Here is a 17,811-nt window from a genome sequence, read left to right as displayed (position 1 = left end):
TCCTAAGTGTTCGTCCAAACACAGAAACTGTTGCTTTGGCCGATGTTTGTATTTCACCACTAGATGGCGGTATTACTCAACACATTTTAACAATAAGTTTGACATCAAACTAAAACCTCAGCGACCCAAAGAGAAGTCTGCACTTTTATTTGACGGCTTCAGTCATCTGATATAATTGTTAAACATGCCTGGTGGAGAGCACAGCACAGAGATTTCATTAGACGAAGAACCTCTGATGGTTGTGTGAAATCTTTCCCTTATTTCTAATATAATGTATATTACTCACTTGTTTCTGCTTAAAGCTCACTTCTTCACACTATAGCTTTCCTGCTTTAGCCCTTAGTGTCTATTTATTATCTCAGGCTTGACACAAACCTTATAAACTCCCCTCTTCCATCCTCCCTTTTTGCCTTCTGTTTAAAAGTTAATGAGCCATCAGCAGATAACTAATGGGACTGGAGGGAGATCAGAGGAACAGGAGGTCGACAGAAGGGAGGATAAGTTGGAGGCAGAGCAGTAGAAAATAAATGTAGAATATCCACACACCACGTTTGGACGAAATTAAGCGACTTTAAATTCCTACCTTTTTTTCCTCCATCTGTCACATGTTGGATTCATCGCCGACATTTGTAAAAGTCCTTCATCTAGTATGCTCTTCATCTGAGGGGGAAAAAAACTACATTTGCTCAATCTCCTCTCATTGATTCCCGTATGTTCGGAAACGAGAGTCAGACAGGCCGGAAGAAGATTTAAAGTATACTAATAAGTTTGCATTTCTAGTCTACTTTATGTGTCATAAGAAACGTCAAAATGCTTCGCCTTCAGATCTTCTCTGAACATGGATTGAAAAAAAACTTCCCTTAATTCTTCCACACTTTGGGTCATCAGTATAAGACAGCTGTAGAGAGAACCAGTTTGATTGCAGAGGAAAACAAAGGTAAGAAATTAAATAAGAATAAATTCTGTGAAATAATTCAAAATAAATTAAAAAAAATCACAGATATTTAATCGTTCAATTAATTAGCCTCACAATAAGACAAACACTATTCTTCCATTTGGATGTTTTTCCCTTTGGTTGCTTTTATAAATTAAATCTTGTCCAATACAATCAGACAAAAATAGCTTTTCACACACCACAATAAAAACAAATTTTTTTCACAGTAATGTCAATTGATGAAAAATATATAGTGTGAAATAAGTGTTTGCATAATTATCCACCCACTTTAAAGTGACTGATTTTATGCAGCCAGGGTCCAGCTTGTTTAGCATTGGTAAATTCAGGGGCTCTGCATGTTTCTGATGTTTCCCTGCTGCAACTCACTTGAATCACATGAAATGGCCATTAGCAGATGCCAGAATTAGCATCAGGCTGAGGAGATAGGTCTGCTATTTTATTCGGATGTGTTGGAGCAGGGACACATCTACAACATGCAGGGACATTGGCCCTCAAACACCAGAATTGCACCTTCAAGTTACTTCACACCAGCAATGTCCCAAAAGCCCCATTTCCACCGAAACTCTTGGGATTTAAACACCTGGGATTTTTTTTTTCCCCCCCGGGTAAAAGGAACGCTGGGTAATTTGTGTGGTTTCTGTTTTCAGTGCTATGAAATGAAAATGTATTTTAATTAGCCTAATGGTGTATGGGGAAGTTGTGAAGAAACCTGCATTATTACACCTCCAGTCCATCAGATGACAGTAATGAGATTTTTTTGCAGTAGCTTTGACATACACCCTGTCATTCCTGAATGTCTTCATCAGCAAAAACGCTCAAAAGAGCCTGGACCTCATCGTCTGTCCAGCCATAGTATGACCTTTTTCTTTGGTCCATCCTCGGTCACAAAAAGTACACTTGTGGATGGGGCTGAAAAGAACTGTTCATGACTGATCTCTGAGCAACCTGACAGGGCTTGAGCTTGTGCAGTGTCCAGGTGTGACTGAGACACATCCACAGACTTTGCTGATTGCAGCAAAAGGTGCATCAACTAAATACTGACCTAAAGGTCGTCAATATTTATGCAATCATAAAGCTTAATAATCTTGACCATGGTTTGATTTATAAAAGCTATAAAAGGGTGAAACGACCAGGGTGTGAATACATTTGATATGGGTTGTACAAGGAGTTAAAAAAAGAGCAGGAAGAATAAGAAACAAACGACATGTTTTCTTCTATAAGAAAAAAGTAAAAATCCTCAGGAGAGGGACATAGATGGGGGAAAAAAAAATGTCAGAGCAAATTGATTGCCATTTAATTGATTGCCATTTTCTTTGATAATGTCAGTAAAGTTGGAAAGAAGGATAATAGAGAGAAGGAGCTATCGGAGCTGGAATAAACATGTGGAGAAAAGCCAGGGGGACAACAGAGAGGAAGTAGGAGAAGATCAGATGAGATAGGGAGGAGATGGATGGCTGAGCTGGGTGATGGATGATAGACCACACCCTCAGCAATGTTAGTAATTAGACCACCGTGTGTGCTTGTGTTTACGAGTGAGAACGAATAGAAGGGAAAAGATTAGGTGTTTTATTTCTCTAGCTTTTTAAATGCTAGAAAGTAATGTGTGTTAAAGAGTGAGAATGGGTGAGAGCAGTTAACCCTTGTAAGTGTGTTTGGTGAGACAGCAGAGAGCAATAAAGCAGTTAGGTTGTATGTTTCCCTTCTGGGGATTTATCTGCGTTTAATATCTGTCTTCTTCCCAGTCTCTGCTCACTTCATTTATAGTGTGTACTTAAATCAGGTAAACAAAAAAAAAATAATAATAATAATTACAACCACCACCCTCCTAAACCTCTCTTCTCTTGCTCTGATTAGAGATGAAAAATTCATTAAATCAAGAGTTGGAGCAAGTGACCTAACCCTGATCTAAAAGTCTAATTGTGCTCCTGAATCTCATTAGGTTGTCCTCTCTGTGTACAAGTGTGTGTAAACCGTGCTGTGCATGTTAAGGTTAGCACGATTGGGTGGCACTGGAATCTCATTAAAAACGTATCTGTGTGTTTAACAACCCCCTGCAATCATGTTTTTCTAAATTGTTGCATTTAAAGAATGATTAATTCAATTCAAAAATACTTTATTAATCTCAAAGGGAAATTAAATGTTTTTGTAGCTCATATTATGCAGTTGTAGATGCTGATGGCTGTGGGCAGGAAGGATCTCCTGTAGCGCTCCGTCTTACAGCAGATCTGAAGAAGCCTCTGACTGAAGACACTCTGTTGTTGTAGGACAGTCTCATGAAGAGGAAGCTCAGGGTTCTCCATAATGTTCTTCAATGATCTCTAGAGGTTCTAGAGGAGTTCCCAGAACAGAGACAACCTTCTTTATTAGCTTGTTGATCCTGGCGCTGATGCTGCTTCCCCAACAGACAATGGCAGAAGATATCACACTCTCCACAACAGACTTATAGAAGATATGCAGCATCTTGCTGCAAACACTGAGGTACTTAAGCTTCCTCAAGAAGTACAGTCTGCTCTGTCCCCTCTTGTAGATGGCTTCACAGCTGGAACTCCACTGACAGGCACCAATCAGGGCAGACAATTATGATTATGGTTCAGTGCGTTTTTTAAACGCAAGAGACCACAAATATATTCAACGCTGATAAAGATAGATAAAAAAAAACTGAATCCTGCTCAGTAAATATAGAGCAGGTAGTAGATGGCATGCACGAAAGATGGGCAAAAATTGAGCAAATAACGCGACTGTGAGAATTTGTCTGAGAGCTTTAATAAAAGCTTTTACAAGTATAGATTGTTGAAGCGCTTTAAGAAAACCACTAATCAGTGAGGCTAACTGGAAAAAAAGGCTTTAATTTGCTAGGGAGCATAAAGATTGGACTCTGGAGCAATGGAAGAAGTTCATATGGTCTGATGAGTCCAGATTTACCCTGTTCCAGAGTGATGGGTGCATCAGGGTAAGAAGAGAGGCAGGGGAAGTGATGCACCCATCATGCCTAGTGCCTACTGTACCAGCCTGTGGGGACAGTGCTATGATCTGGGGTTGCTGCAGGTGGTCAGGTCTGGGTTCAGCAACAGTATGTGTTCAAAGAATGAGGTCAGCTGACTACCTGAATATACTGAATTACCAGGTTATTCCATCAATGGATTTCTTGTTCCCTGATGGAACGGGCATATTCCAAGATGACAATGGCAGGATTTATCGGGCTCGAACTGTGAAAGAGTGGTTCAGGGAGCATGAGACATCATTCTCAGACATGTCTTGGCCTCCACAGAGTCCAGACCTTAACCCCATTGAGAATCTTTGAGGTGTGCTGGAGAAGGCTTTGCACAGCGGTCAGACTCTACTATCATCAATGCAAGATCTTGGTGAAAAATTAATGCAACACTGGGTGGAAATAAATCTTGTGACATTCCAGAAGCTTATCGAAACAATGCCACGGCGAATGTTTGCCATAATCAAAGCTAAAGGCGGTCCAACAAAATATTAGAGTGTGTGACCTTTTTTTTTTGGTGGCGACTTTTTTTTGGCCAGGCAGTGTATATTTTTATTGTTATAATGTTATTTATTGAAGCACGTAAAGGTTAAATGGCTCTAGCTCTGACAACCCACAGCTCTAAAAGCCCAACATATACACACATCCAGATGTACTTGTTTTGTCCATTACCCATCAGCCTTTTACTTTTGCTTGTAAGTTGGATAATAACCACATTACTCTCTTCCTATGTATGTTCTTACTCTCTGCCTCCACTCTCCTTGAAAAACGCTCAGCAATGCTTTCTTTTATCTGTGCATTAGGACGAGTGCTTCATCCTCATGACCATTAGCCATTTAAACATTAGCTTCTTTGTCTTAAGTAATGACACTAACATGCTGTACAAGAAGAGGAAGCTTGACTTTCCAGCCCTGTTTTCACTCTGAGATAAGTATTGCTGATAAGCATAATGGACCATGCTCTCGGTAATGATGGGAAATCTGGTGAAAGCTTCTTGCTAACTTTAGCAATTTCCTCACAGTTTATGCTGTGGATTCAAAGCAAGAAACTGATTCCAATCTAGGCTACGGTCATGTTGGTATCCTCTCCTTGTGCAGGTGATAGAATCTTTTGACAGGACAACTATTAGCTGTGCACTCCACACATATGGCCTTCATGGAAGAGTGGCAAAAAGACATCCAGAGACACACTTGCAGCTGTAGCTGCTGCAAAAGGTGGTTCTACAAAGCATTGACTAACAGGGACTGAGTGAAAATCCACCTCACTTTTGATGATTTTTATTGCACAAAATCTTGAAATCCATTTTCCTTCAGCTTCACTGTTATGTGCTCCTTAGTCATGTGACATCAAATTCCAATAAAACGGGCTGAAGTTAGTGGAAGGTTCACGTATATTAAAGGCAAGAAAATGCAACAAAGACACGACTCTAGTCAAAATAAATCCCTCATTTAACATTTTGCAAACATCGTATAAGTTCCTATGTGGTTCCTACATGACTTATGAATTATGCATTTTTCTGCCCATGTGTTGACTTTATTCAGCAGGAAGGCCAAGCCCCTAATCGATGCAAACTTTAAAATGTGCTTTAAACATAGAAGATGTGCCGTCTGTGGAATTTCCCTCTGACATCAACTTTTTTCCTCCACAATGACACTGACAACATCCACTGTGTGCCCGCCTGTCTGCGTAAATATTAATGATGAATGGCTCATTGATGCAGTCTGAGGTGATGACAAATGGGACATTGATCATCTGGTCTGAAACATGGTCCCTCACCACACCAGAGGCTGTGTGACCTAATTGCTGCAGAGTCACTTCTGTTAAAATAGTGTGGTCGCATTGAAAATTAAATCAGACAGACGGTTGAAAAGGACATGAAGACGAGGGAAGAAAAAGCTCTTTCAGCTGGCTGTCAAAGGAGAGACAGAAAAAGATATCGTTCAGAGAGTTCAACAAGTGGACCTCCTGATATATAATGCAAAGCTTTATCTGATGACTTAAAGGTAGTGTCATGATTTTTTATTTTTGTACTTCAGAATTTCTTATTGGCTGCTTCAAATATCTGCAAGGTTTATTCGGTGTTTTCAAGAAACTGTAAATAAACTCTCATATCAAATTCAAATTCTTCCGAAAATGTCATTTAGTTTAGCTTTAAAAATGTAAATAAGACATCCATCCTTACAATTTTCAGGTTTGATTCAGGATCACCTGCTGAGTGGTAAACCTTAGGTACAGGTAAGCCCAAAATTATTTATACCCCTGGCAGACTTAGGTTTAAAGTGATTCTGATAAGATAAACTGTCAGAATCCCAGTGGAAACATGTAAAAAGCTGCTTAGCAACTATGGGAAGGGTTTGGTTGCTGTAATGCCAATAAAGATTTTTACATTAATTACTGTATTTTATTTTCAAAAAAATACAAACATATTTTTTTTTCAAAACTGATGCTCCTTTTATATTGTTGTATCATATTCCTGTCTTATTACCCGTGAGAACAAAAAACGTTTTGCCTGAATGAAAATAATTTTAAATCTAAATCTTCCCGGGGTATTAATAATTCTGGCCTTAACTCTTTCATTTTCCTAAGATAGCATCCAATGATGTTACTCCCATCTTAATTGTTACAGCTTGCAAGTGTAAGAGTTGTTTAGCGAGGTGTAATGGTACACATGTTCACACTGAAATCATCCAGCATAGCCCCGTCGGTTGCACTGCTAAACAAATACAGCGTTGTTTTATATGTGAACACATGCAGAATGTTTATGGGAGGAACTAAGTGTTCAATTTAACGTTCTGTAGCACACTTTAAAAAGTGACACCAAAACAATGTGGCAGAAAGGACTCCTAGCTACCACTAAGCTCTGCCATTTAGGAACAATAAGGTTTTTCATGCAGTGGAGAAAAAAAATTGGGCTGAAACAAAACATTTGGGCCGTTAATGAATTTTACAATAGCAGCACGTTATGTAAGTCGCTCAGCACTTAACTGAATGACCCGCTTGAAACAACATGAAGCTGAATGTAAACATCTCAGAAACTAGAGCAAATTAGCAAAGTACAAATCCAGCTGCCTTCCTTCCATCCATCCATCCATCCATCCATCCATCCATCCATCCATCCATCCATCCATCCATCCATCCATCCATCCATCCAAGCGAACCAAAAACATATTGAACACTTTCAATATCAGATGCTGAACAGTACTATATGTGTGATAGCTTTAAGAGATTTTGACCAAAACAAGTGTAAAGGAACAGGTTAGCACCGGAGCCATTACTCTGTTTTATAGGCACAACAGCTTTCCTGGATTTTAATGTTGGGTTGATGAGAACCTTCTGACTTTTTAAGTCCTTAAATTGGTGTTCAGGGTTGTTTTTAAAATTTGACCTCCCTGACTGCAGAATATATAAAATTCTGACAAACAAGCATTAATACTTTTAACATTAATGCACCAAGATGGTTTTACAGCTTTCAATGGACACATGTACAGTAACACCAAGTGTCTTTTTTTTATTTGAGTAAGCAGCTTGTAGAGAAACAAACACGAATGGCCTAAATTCAGCAGCTGATGAATTCAAATGTTCAGCTAAATATATATTTAAAAAGCAATAATATGCCTGATTTGATTTCTTGCATATGTTTTCAATGCATTAATGGTGGTAATGAAAAACTGTGAGAACTACAACATTAGGATTGACATTTGACCCTAGCAACGTTCAAGTTCTAGATCAGTCGGATGGAATACCCACCCTGACACATTTTCAACAAACTTTCAAACCTAACTTCTACGTTACTTTTTTGTTTTTAAAGCAAACTGTTCATGACTTAAATATAATGGTGAGATAAGATGAACTAATTTAATTCACACACCATCCAGGAAAAAAAAGGGATTTTAGGGCAGAGGAGGACACAGAGACTGAGTGAAGACAGCAGCTGTCTGCCATCTCAGACTTATGCTTGATATCATGGAGGTACATGAAAGAGGAGTGACTTACAAAGAGCAACCAGAGAGGGGAGAAAATCACAGAAAATATCAGCCACCCAGTTAAATAGAAAAAATATCAAAATAATGAAGAAAGTTAATCACTTCTGTTTAATCAAATCACCAGAGGTCTAAAAAATATTACCTTGAAGAATCTACAAGAGATCACAGTGACTTTTATGTTAATATCTGGGATGCATGTGAACGAAAGAAGGAAGGGCATGACACAACTAAATGCAAAGTTAATCAGAAAGATGTTCCTAAAATGAGGATAAACAATAACCCTGGTAATAAATCTCACTTCAAAATCAATGTGACAGTGTGATTGTCCACATGTACTGGCTCTCAGGCGTTTGATGTGTAAAGGATCTTAGCACAGAAGCGTCTCTTACTGCAGTAGCGTAATCATACACTGAAAAATGGAGAAAAATCCAACCTTTAAGTTGAGTAAATTTATTCATATTGGGGAAATAAATCCCACATTAAGTGAGTTAGTTTTTTAACTGATCAGAGTGGCAAGATACTTTTAATAAGTAATCCAGACTTGCTGTTTCTCTGGGGTTCCACTGAAGTCCATTTCATCAAGCCACTCTTCAAAATGGGAAAGACAAAATAAAATATAGTAAACAATAATACTGTGAGCTGTCGGGTCAAAGCAGAAGAGGATAGAAACAAGTGAAGATGGAGAGAGAATGGAAAAGAACAAACAGATCCAGGTGTGAAGGCAGGAAGTAAATCCTGATGAGCAAAAGGATGGATGTGTCCCTGACTTTGCTGTAAAAAGCTTTCCCAAAGTATGATGCTGCCACCACCATGTTTCACAGTTGGGGTGATGTGTTCAGCATTAGTTCTCGAAATTTTTTTATGTTGGGATCTTCTGAATAGAACACCTTCAACATGTTTGCTATGTCCCTGCATGGGTTGTGGCAAACTGCACACATGACTTCTCTGGGTTTTGTTTTTAGCAATGGCTTTCTTCTTGCCATTCTCCCATAAGGATTTGTGTGCAAAACTAACAGTTTTCTTGTAAACAGATTCTCCCATCTGAGCTGTGGAGCTCTGCAGCGATGGGCCTCCTGGCCCATTGGCTTCTCTGATTAATACTCTCCTCGTTCAGCCTGCCAGTTTAGGTAAATGGACATGTCTTACTTGGTGTTTAGACGTGCCATAGTCTTTCCATCTTTAAAGGATATATTGAACAGTGCTTTGTTTAACGTTCAAAGCATGAGATACTGTTATACAATCAAACCCTACTTTAAACTTCTCTGCAGCCTCATCCCTGTCATTTATCAGGATTCTATTTTTATTTTGCTGATTCTTTATGCTGGGTTTAATTTAGGGGTATGAAAGTAAAGAGGGTTGAATACAAATGCAGATCCTTATTTTTAGATTTTCATTAGTGAAATGTTAAGAAAACCATTTATCCTCACATTTGAGCTTCTCTGTGTTGGTCTATCATATAATATACAGATAAAATATGCAGAATTATGGGGAAATGTGGGAAAAACTCTATTTATTACTTTTCCTTCAGTTTTCCAAAACAATATCCTCATAATACTTCTGATTTATTAAATTTATTGACATATTTTGCCCCATAAGTCTCAAAGGCAGAAGACTGATATGAATAACAAAAGAGAACAGTGTACAGTAGACAAGCTCACGTAAATAGGGAATGACAGAGAGACACCAAATCAAGTCTGGGTGTTATAGCTGCTAGTCCCTTTGAGGAACGTTTTACTTTTTCTCTTTACCAACCATCTGTCCTATTCTCAGTGTAAAGAGGGAACAAAATCAAAGCTGTTTCTTTTGTCAGCTGCACATGGACTGACACCTTACCGTGTGTCGGTCTTCTGTCTGATATTTTTAGCTATATTGTAGATCTCTTATGTATATTTTCCTTTGACTAAAGCATGCCAAGCAGAAAATGTAAAAGACAGAACAGATTGACAGACAGCAGAGGTGTTGACACAGGTGAGATGAGGACATCTGGATCTCTCGGTTTGCTCATGATGCAGAGCAACCAGCCAGTTTCAGTGACGGGCTGAAATCTGGCATAAACAGAGATGTCGGTCTCCATCTGTGTGACCACCTGCTGTTCTGTTAATGCAGAGGTGCGAACAGCCTAACTTTGGCACCGACTGAATGACCGCGCAACAAATAATTAAACTACTGACAGTGAGAAAAAACATTTCTAGTTTCTAGCCAAACATGTCAGTGTGTGTGCTGTAGGCAGGCCTGGGTGGGGTTTTGCCTCTGACCACGTCTGTGCAACCACACACTGAGCCGAACAAGCTGACTGTGATAGAAAATTAACCGAATGAGAGCGAGAAAACGATCTGAGGTTAATGACTGCTGGTGTGTGGTTGTAATAGCAGATGAAAGGGAAGCAGCTAATTGAAAAGTGGAATTATGATTTAACAACTAGGAATAGCGCTAATCAGTACCTTCCAGGACGAGGATTCTCTCGGGATGAAATTAAAAAGGTTCATGTAGAGTCGTGGTTTCAGCACCGTCCCTGAAATGCTGGAATGCTAATGCCTTGTTTTATGTAGAACTGTGACAACAACTGATGATGCAAGTTATGATGTGATTATTCATTCATTAAACCATTTAGAACTGACAGCAAAGTTGACAAGTGAAAAGTACTTGATGGTGCAAGTATATCTTGCAGTATCTGTTTTCATTAAAAAGGACTGAACATGCAGCAGTAGTTCACTCATTGTTTTATGATGACACCTATGCCAAAGGGGTTGTAGCTCAGTGGTGCATGCTTTGCATGGTGGAGGTCCTGGCTTCAATACACACCATGTCCCCTTTCAACTATTGCCTGTCACCAGAAATCTGACTTTATATGTTATAGACCCTAAAAACTCAGCATTTGCATCTTTAACAGATGTCAGAAGCCCCAAACAAACAATTTTGCAATATTGAAACATCTGGCAGCACACTGCAACAAACACATGGTGTCAAGATGGTACCAAGACCATACAAGACGATGCTTCTGTATTTCTTAATTTCTCCTGCTCTAAAGCACTATGAAATGGTAACTTTGCAATGTTTGAAACACACCAGAATACCAGTAATTCTGTAAGTAACAGGGGAAAGACAATTTTCTAACAAGCACCCTGGTTTATGCAAATAATATTATTTCAGCAGATTTGACACGTTTGATCAGTTACTGCTGCTTTAAAAATGTGAAAAACATGGAAAATATGTTAGATCTTCTACTTGCATCTCTTGGAGAATTTCTTTCTCTCCAGCAGATGTGGCTTGAAGCTCAATGAAGTCGGTAGCCACCAGAGGACCTGGCAGTGGACACCAACGGCGAAGGAAGAGATCAACTTGAAGAAAGAGTCCTTTAGGGCTTGGCTCTCCTTGAGGACTCCTGAAGCAGCAGATAGGCACATCCCAGGCTATGTTTGGTTTGGAGGGGGAATTGCAGACATGTCCTAAGGATTTTGGCTTCCAGTGAAAGAAGCACTCTGAGCATTTTCTAAATCTGGTCACCATATCCTCTGCTGAGAAGGCAGCATCTAGAATCTAGAGTCCAAAGCTGTAGCAGACATCTCCGAGTTAGTTAAAAGGTTCCCTGCCGACAGGGCATCTGGATCGGATAAGATTTGTTTCGAGATGCTGAATTCTCTTTACATTATGAGGTATTCATGGTTAAAATGCCTCTTCAATGTTGAATTGGGAGCAGAGATATACCAGCGACCTGGCAGAGAGGGTTGGTGGTCCCAGTAATCAAAAAAGTGGAGCAGAGGCTCCTTAGAGCATTTTAAAATGTTTTAAATATGTGATGGCTTCCTGTGTAATTATTACAAAACACAAAGAGTAAAAGGAGAGAACAGAAAAAGAGTAAGACCTTAAAATCAAAAGGGAGTAATCTGTTTACAGGCAGACTGGAGATGAAAAGAATGTCACACATAATTAATATGAAGAAAAAGCAAAAGACAAACACTTGCATGAAATTATTTTAATGGGTTTAACAAAACTGGCAGTGTAATTTTAATCTCATTCCATACCATGCATTTCTTAAAGATTAGATTTGTGATCTAACAAAAATGTAATCCTTTCCTAGTTAATTAAAAAAAGAAAATCACAAACTGCCAGAAAGAAGACATAGCAGTCTTTCGGTCCTTTAGAAGATCTTTTTCTTGCTCTGAAGTCTTTACCTGACATGGGGATGTAGCTCAGTGGTAGAGCACATGCTTCGCATGTATGAGGTCCTGGGTTCAATCCCCAGCATCTCCAGAAGTTTTTCTTTGATCTGTGGACATTGCTGAAAGTCCTGGTTGTTTTGAATAAGCAACACTCTTGAATATACAGGTCCTTCTCAAAATATTAGCATATTGTGATAAAGTTAATTATTTTCCATAATGTAATGATGAAAATTTAACATTCATATATTTTAGATTCATTGCACACTAACTGAAATATTTCAGGTCTTTTATTGTCTTAATACGGATGATTTTGGCATACAGCTCATGAAAACCCAAAATTCCTATCTCACAAAATTAGCATATTTCATCCAACCAATAAAAGAAAAGTGTTTTTAATACAAAAAACGTCAACCGTGTACAGATATGCACTCAATACTTGGTCGGGAATCCTTTGGCAGAAATGACTGCTTCAATGCGGCGTGGCATGGAGGCAATCAGCCTGTGGCACTGCTGAGGTCTTATGGAGGCCCAGGATGCTTCGATAGCGGCCTTTAGCTCATCCAGAGTGTTGGGTCTTGAGTCTCTCAACGTTCTCTTCACAATATCCCACAGATTCTCTATGGGGTTCAGGTCAGGAGAGTTGGCAGGCCAATTGAGCACAGTGATACCATGGTCAGTAAACCATTTACCAGTGGTTTTGGCACTGTGAGCAGGTGCCAGGTCGTGCTGAAAAATGAAATCTTCATCTCCATAAAGCTTTTCAGCAGATGGAAGCATGAAGTGCTCCAAAATCTCCTGATAGCTAGCTGCATTGACCCTGCCCTTGATAAATCACAGTGGACCAACACCAGCAGCTGACACGGCACCCCAGACCATCACTGACTGTGGGTACTTGACACTGGACTTCTGGCATTTTGGCATTTCCTTCTCCCCAGTCTTCCTCCAGACTCTGGCACCTTGATTTCCGAATGACATGCAGAATTTGCTTTCATCCGAAAAAAAGTACTTTGGACCCCTGAGCAACAGTCCAGTGCTGCTTCTCTGTAGCCCAGGTCAGGCGCTTCTGCCGCTGTTTCTGGTTCAAAAGTGGCTTGACATGGGGAATGTGGCACCTGTAGCCCATTTCCTGCACACGCCTGTGCACGGTGGCTCTGGATGTTTCTACTCCAGACTCAGTCCACTGCTTCCGCAGGTCCCCCAAGGTCTGAAATCGGCCCTTCTCCACAATCTTCCTCAGGGTCCGGTCACCTCTTCTCGTTGTGCAGCGTTTTCTGCCACACTTTTTCCTTCCCACAGACTTCCCACTGAGGTGCCTTGATACAGCACTCTGGGAACAGCCTATTCGTTCAGAAATTTCTTTCTGTGTCTTACCCTCTTGCTTGAGGGTGTCAATAGTGGCCTTCTGGACAGCAGTCAGGTCGGCAGTCTTACCCATGATTGGGGTTTTGAGTGATGAACCAGGCTGGGAGTTTTAAAGGCCTCAGGAATCTTTTGCAGGTGTTTAGAGTTAACTCGTTGATTCAGATGATTAGGTTCATAGCTCGTTTAGAGACCCTTTTAATGATATGCTAATTTTGTGAGATAAGAATTTTGGGTTTTCATGAGCTGTATGCCAAAATTATCCGTATTAAGACAATAAAAGACCTGAAATATTTCAGTTAGTGTGCAATGAATCTAAAATATATGAATGTTAAATTTTCATCATGACATTATGGAAAATAATGAACTTTATCACAATATGCAAATATTTTGAGAAGGACCTGTATTTAAATTAAAAAATACCATGAAAAAAAGAGCACTGGTGATTTGATTCAGACTTTCATGTAATGTGAAAAATTGTTAATTACAACTGTGAAATGAGAACATTGTGACAGCCTTAAAATAAGTTTTTTATCATGTAAAATTGTTTCCTGTAGTAAGTAATTTATACAAAAAATAATCTCATAAGAATACTGGTAGATTGTGGTGAACTGATGATGGAGCACATAAAGCATTTCTTAGGAAACCAACAATTGTTATTGCGAAACTGCTGTTTTGTCCTGTCGTTGGACCAAGTCAGTGCTTGCTTAGCATGTTTGGAAAACCAAGTAAAAAATAATTTTGATGACTCCAAATGACTAATCATTTTCAGGAACGCTGAGGTTCCTTATTTCCTGGGACTCTAATTTCAAACTTCTTGGACAAAATAAACTCAATTAGATAATACAGTTTTAGAAGAATGAATCGGAGTGAAATGGATCTGAATGTGACTACATGATCGTACTGTTGGAATAAAATTGGTTGATTTGCATTGAATTTGGATTCCTTAGAGCTGCATATGACTGATTGTATCCGTTTGCCTTCCGAAGTGACATGAGATAACACTGGTCAACTCAGTAAATTTAATCAATAGTCCACAGAAGCCCATTCACACATAAGCACTTGGTTTTCATAAGCTGACAAGCTAAGGTCTATGGTGGACATTTGCATCCACGTATTCGACTCCTTCAGATAATGTCAGGCTTGGTGTAAATTATGCCGTGACAATCAATGCATTGAGGAGGATCCACTTATTTAAAAAATGTGAAAGTACATATACACAATACAGATCTGTATTTCAGTAAACTAAAGTGTTATAATCATCTGTTATTAGTTATAAACAATATATTTTAGTTATGTCACCTAGAAGCTAAAAAACCCAAATAATAGTAGGTCTGATCTTGAGTAGATCTTTATGAGATTTTTGTTAACAATTATTTGTCTGTTTTAGGAGCTTAGATGTGTTTTACTTGGCTTTCACACAGGGGAAATAATGTTCAGCATCCATTCCCCTGGTAAACTCCTGATGTTTTACGTCAATGAAGATAAGGTCTATTCGAAGCTTAAAAATGTAGCGGTTAACCCTTTACCCAACTTGTAAACACAACAGAAGCAGCTTGTTAACGTTATTTAGCTGAACTATAACTTGCAGAAAATATCTGAAAGGTTAGCATTAGCCTTCAAATATTTTACTCAGTGTAATCAAGGAACACTAAAGAGGACATAGAGTAAAATAAAAATTTATTAATTTACTTACTTGGGCTTTGTTGATTGGGGAGCAATAGTATGAAAATAAATGTTTCTAGAGATTTGACTGACAGAGGTTCAGTATGTTCAGATTTGGTATGGTCCAGTTTAGAGAGTCTAGAATCCTACAAGATTCCTCCATTCTTATTTTCAATGTAGTCAATGTAAATGTATGGATATAGGTAATGGAATATAAATATTTTAAGTGGTTTCAAGCCTTAGGTCAAAACCTGGCTTCTGCCATGTATTTCCTATTGTGTTTTCAGGAGAGAAATGGCTGCTGTTCAAAGACCCTGTACTTTATTCATTTTACAATCCAGATGTCTACAGTTACGACATTCCTAATCACTTAATTTGCCAAACAATCTTCCACGCCCTTCTCTTCTGTGTTGTATAGGCAACAGTAGCCTGACTGATGAAGTTTCACATTATTGTTTTAATGTAACACTAGAAATATGCATAAATACAAACGCTCAGTGTGAATAATTGGCTTAAGACTTAGCATGTCTTGGCTGTGGGTCACTGAAGTTCTCTAAAGAGAGGAAACATTTCACACTCGTTACTCTTTCAACTCAAGGTGTATTTGTGTGACCTATTGTAACTGTGTGGGGTTTGGAAAGGGCTTAGGTGTTTCTGAAACAGGCAAGTAAAGTAAGAAAAAAAGAACAATTACTAGCAAAACTTCCTTTTATAAAGGGACAATGAACATCCTTCTCTTTACAGGAACAGAGGTGATTACACAACTCCCAGTAGCCAGACTTTCAGTAACCAACTGTGTAGCACCCAGATGTAAAATGTTAAACTGAGAATGTATTTTTGTCACTGTATTGTTTAATACATTTTTAACTCAGCGTCACTATGTTGACTGGTATTTTGAAAAACTATGTTTTGACTGGTCAATTACCTAATTTATTGTAAGCTATTTCTTTGTGCTCCATGTACTGTGTGTCAGGTTTTGTATTAGTTTTTTTGTGGAGAGAAGGAGAAAGTTTGATAAAGATGCTTTTTTATGGAGGAAGAGCTACATCGCCATCTGCTGAGAAGGCAGTCAGTGAGAATGCAGTGTCCTTAGGTGGGACCCTTAAACAACTACATAACAGTTTTATCTTGCTAAGGTTTGTCCCATGGACAACAGGACAGTTCTTTTAGAGCTGCAAGCACACATTGAGCATGTACACCTGCCGGCAAGAGACTGCTGTGTTTTTGTTTTTGACTGGTTTTATAGAAAGGTCTCTGGATCCAGCTGGACGTGCTATAAACTAATAGCCTCTCAAGCAAATGAAAAGGTAGTTGGTCTCTTGCATGTGTCTGCATTTGTGATGCATCTTGCACACAAATTGATACAATAAGGTGCTTAAAACATTCTTTTAGGATTTTTATCTATTATCAGAAACTGCTGTCTGGCACTAATAATAATGCCACATTCTCATACTCGTTGCCTTCTGCTTATTCGGGACCGGGTTGAAGGGGCAGCAGGCTTAGCAGGGATGCCACCTCAGCTGATTCCTCTCGATGTGGACAGGCATCAACTCTACTTCAAGCTCCTCTCGGATGGCCGAGCTCCAATAGAGGGCTTGGCCACTCTGCAAAGGAACCTCATTTCAGCTGCTTGTATTCAGGATCTCTTTCTTTCAATCATGACCATAATTCCACAATCAGAGTCACCCAAAGTCCCTTTTTTCCTCTTTCTGATGGTTAGTTTGAACTTGAATAAGCTCTTTTCATCAGGTTGAGATGATTAATTGTTGCTGCAATCCGACAGGTCGATTTGCTGTTTGTTTTAACAAGCAATTGAACAAGTATGCCAAATAAAACGGCGGATGAATGTAAACATCAAGAGTAATTAGTAAATTCTTCCCAGTTTCAGACTACTAACAAAATAGCATTGGGTTAAAGGGAGTTTAATTTAATCTGTGTCATTTGAAACTAGATACAACTACAACTACAACTAGATAAGGCAAAGTGCAATAAATCTAGATAAAAACATAATTAATCTGTGCTAATGCGAGAGAGATAAAACAAATTAAAGGACAGAGGAAATTAGATATGTTGCCACAAAGTACAAGGGAGGAGGGAAGCCATAACAGCAAAGAATTATAAGTCTTTCTTTTCCAAAAAGACACATAGAAAAAGGGAGATGATGGAGGAAGAGAAAGCAATTAAACAGCTGGAGAGGGAAGAGAAGGAATGAGTTCTGTCGTCTCTCTGCCATGGTTTAATGGAGAATTGCACATTCTGTAAAGTGGAGTATGATTAAAGCATAAGTGAAAATCATGGGAACATTGCATTGGCACAGACCACACACTGTGGTCTGTGCAAAAAGAGATAGTCACGAGTCACTCATTTATAGAGGACACACATATGAGATGCGTGTAACATGACAAAAAAACGCAGTGGAGGCGACTCTGAGCCAGTGCTGTGGCTTGAGAGGGGTGAAAATTAGAGGAAATGGATAAGAGTAGAAGATGGAAAGGTAGGAAAGGGGATTAGAGGTGATATAATGTGCTAAAAATCCACTTCTATGGAGGGACAGATCCAAGAATCAAAATTTATCGAAGATGTGATTGCTTCTGATTTACGCTAAGAGGTTTTAGGCAAAGCCTTCAAAGAAATACTGCAAATCCTTACCTTAATTGCTACAATAAAGTAGAAACATTAGTGATTACTACTGCTTTAAGA

The 17,811-nt window shown here is 39.0% G+C and overlaps 1 protein-coding gene and 1 non-coding gene across 3 annotated transcripts in view; one reads left to right on the top strand and one right to left on the bottom strand.

Moving 5' to 3' along the window:
• The window catches only part of LOC124880803 (meiosis 1 associated protein), a 60,674-nt gene that overhangs the window by 17,048 nt on the left and 25,815 nt on the right, over positions 1 to 17,811 (bottom strand). The window lies entirely within an intron of this gene.
• On the top strand, positions 12,107 to 12,178 carry trnaa-cgc. The gene has a single exon. It is a non-coding gene; the product is annotated as a tRNA-Ala (tRNA).

Source organism: Girardinichthys multiradiatus, chromosome 14 (assembly GCF_021462225.1).
Source record: "Girardinichthys multiradiatus isolate DD_20200921_A chromosome 14, DD_fGirMul_XY1, whole genome shotgun sequence".
Taxonomy (NCBI): Eukaryota; Metazoa; Chordata; class Actinopteri; order Cyprinodontiformes; family Goodeidae; genus Girardinichthys; species Girardinichthys multiradiatus.
This window is presented reverse-complemented; position numbering and strand designations above follow the sequence as displayed.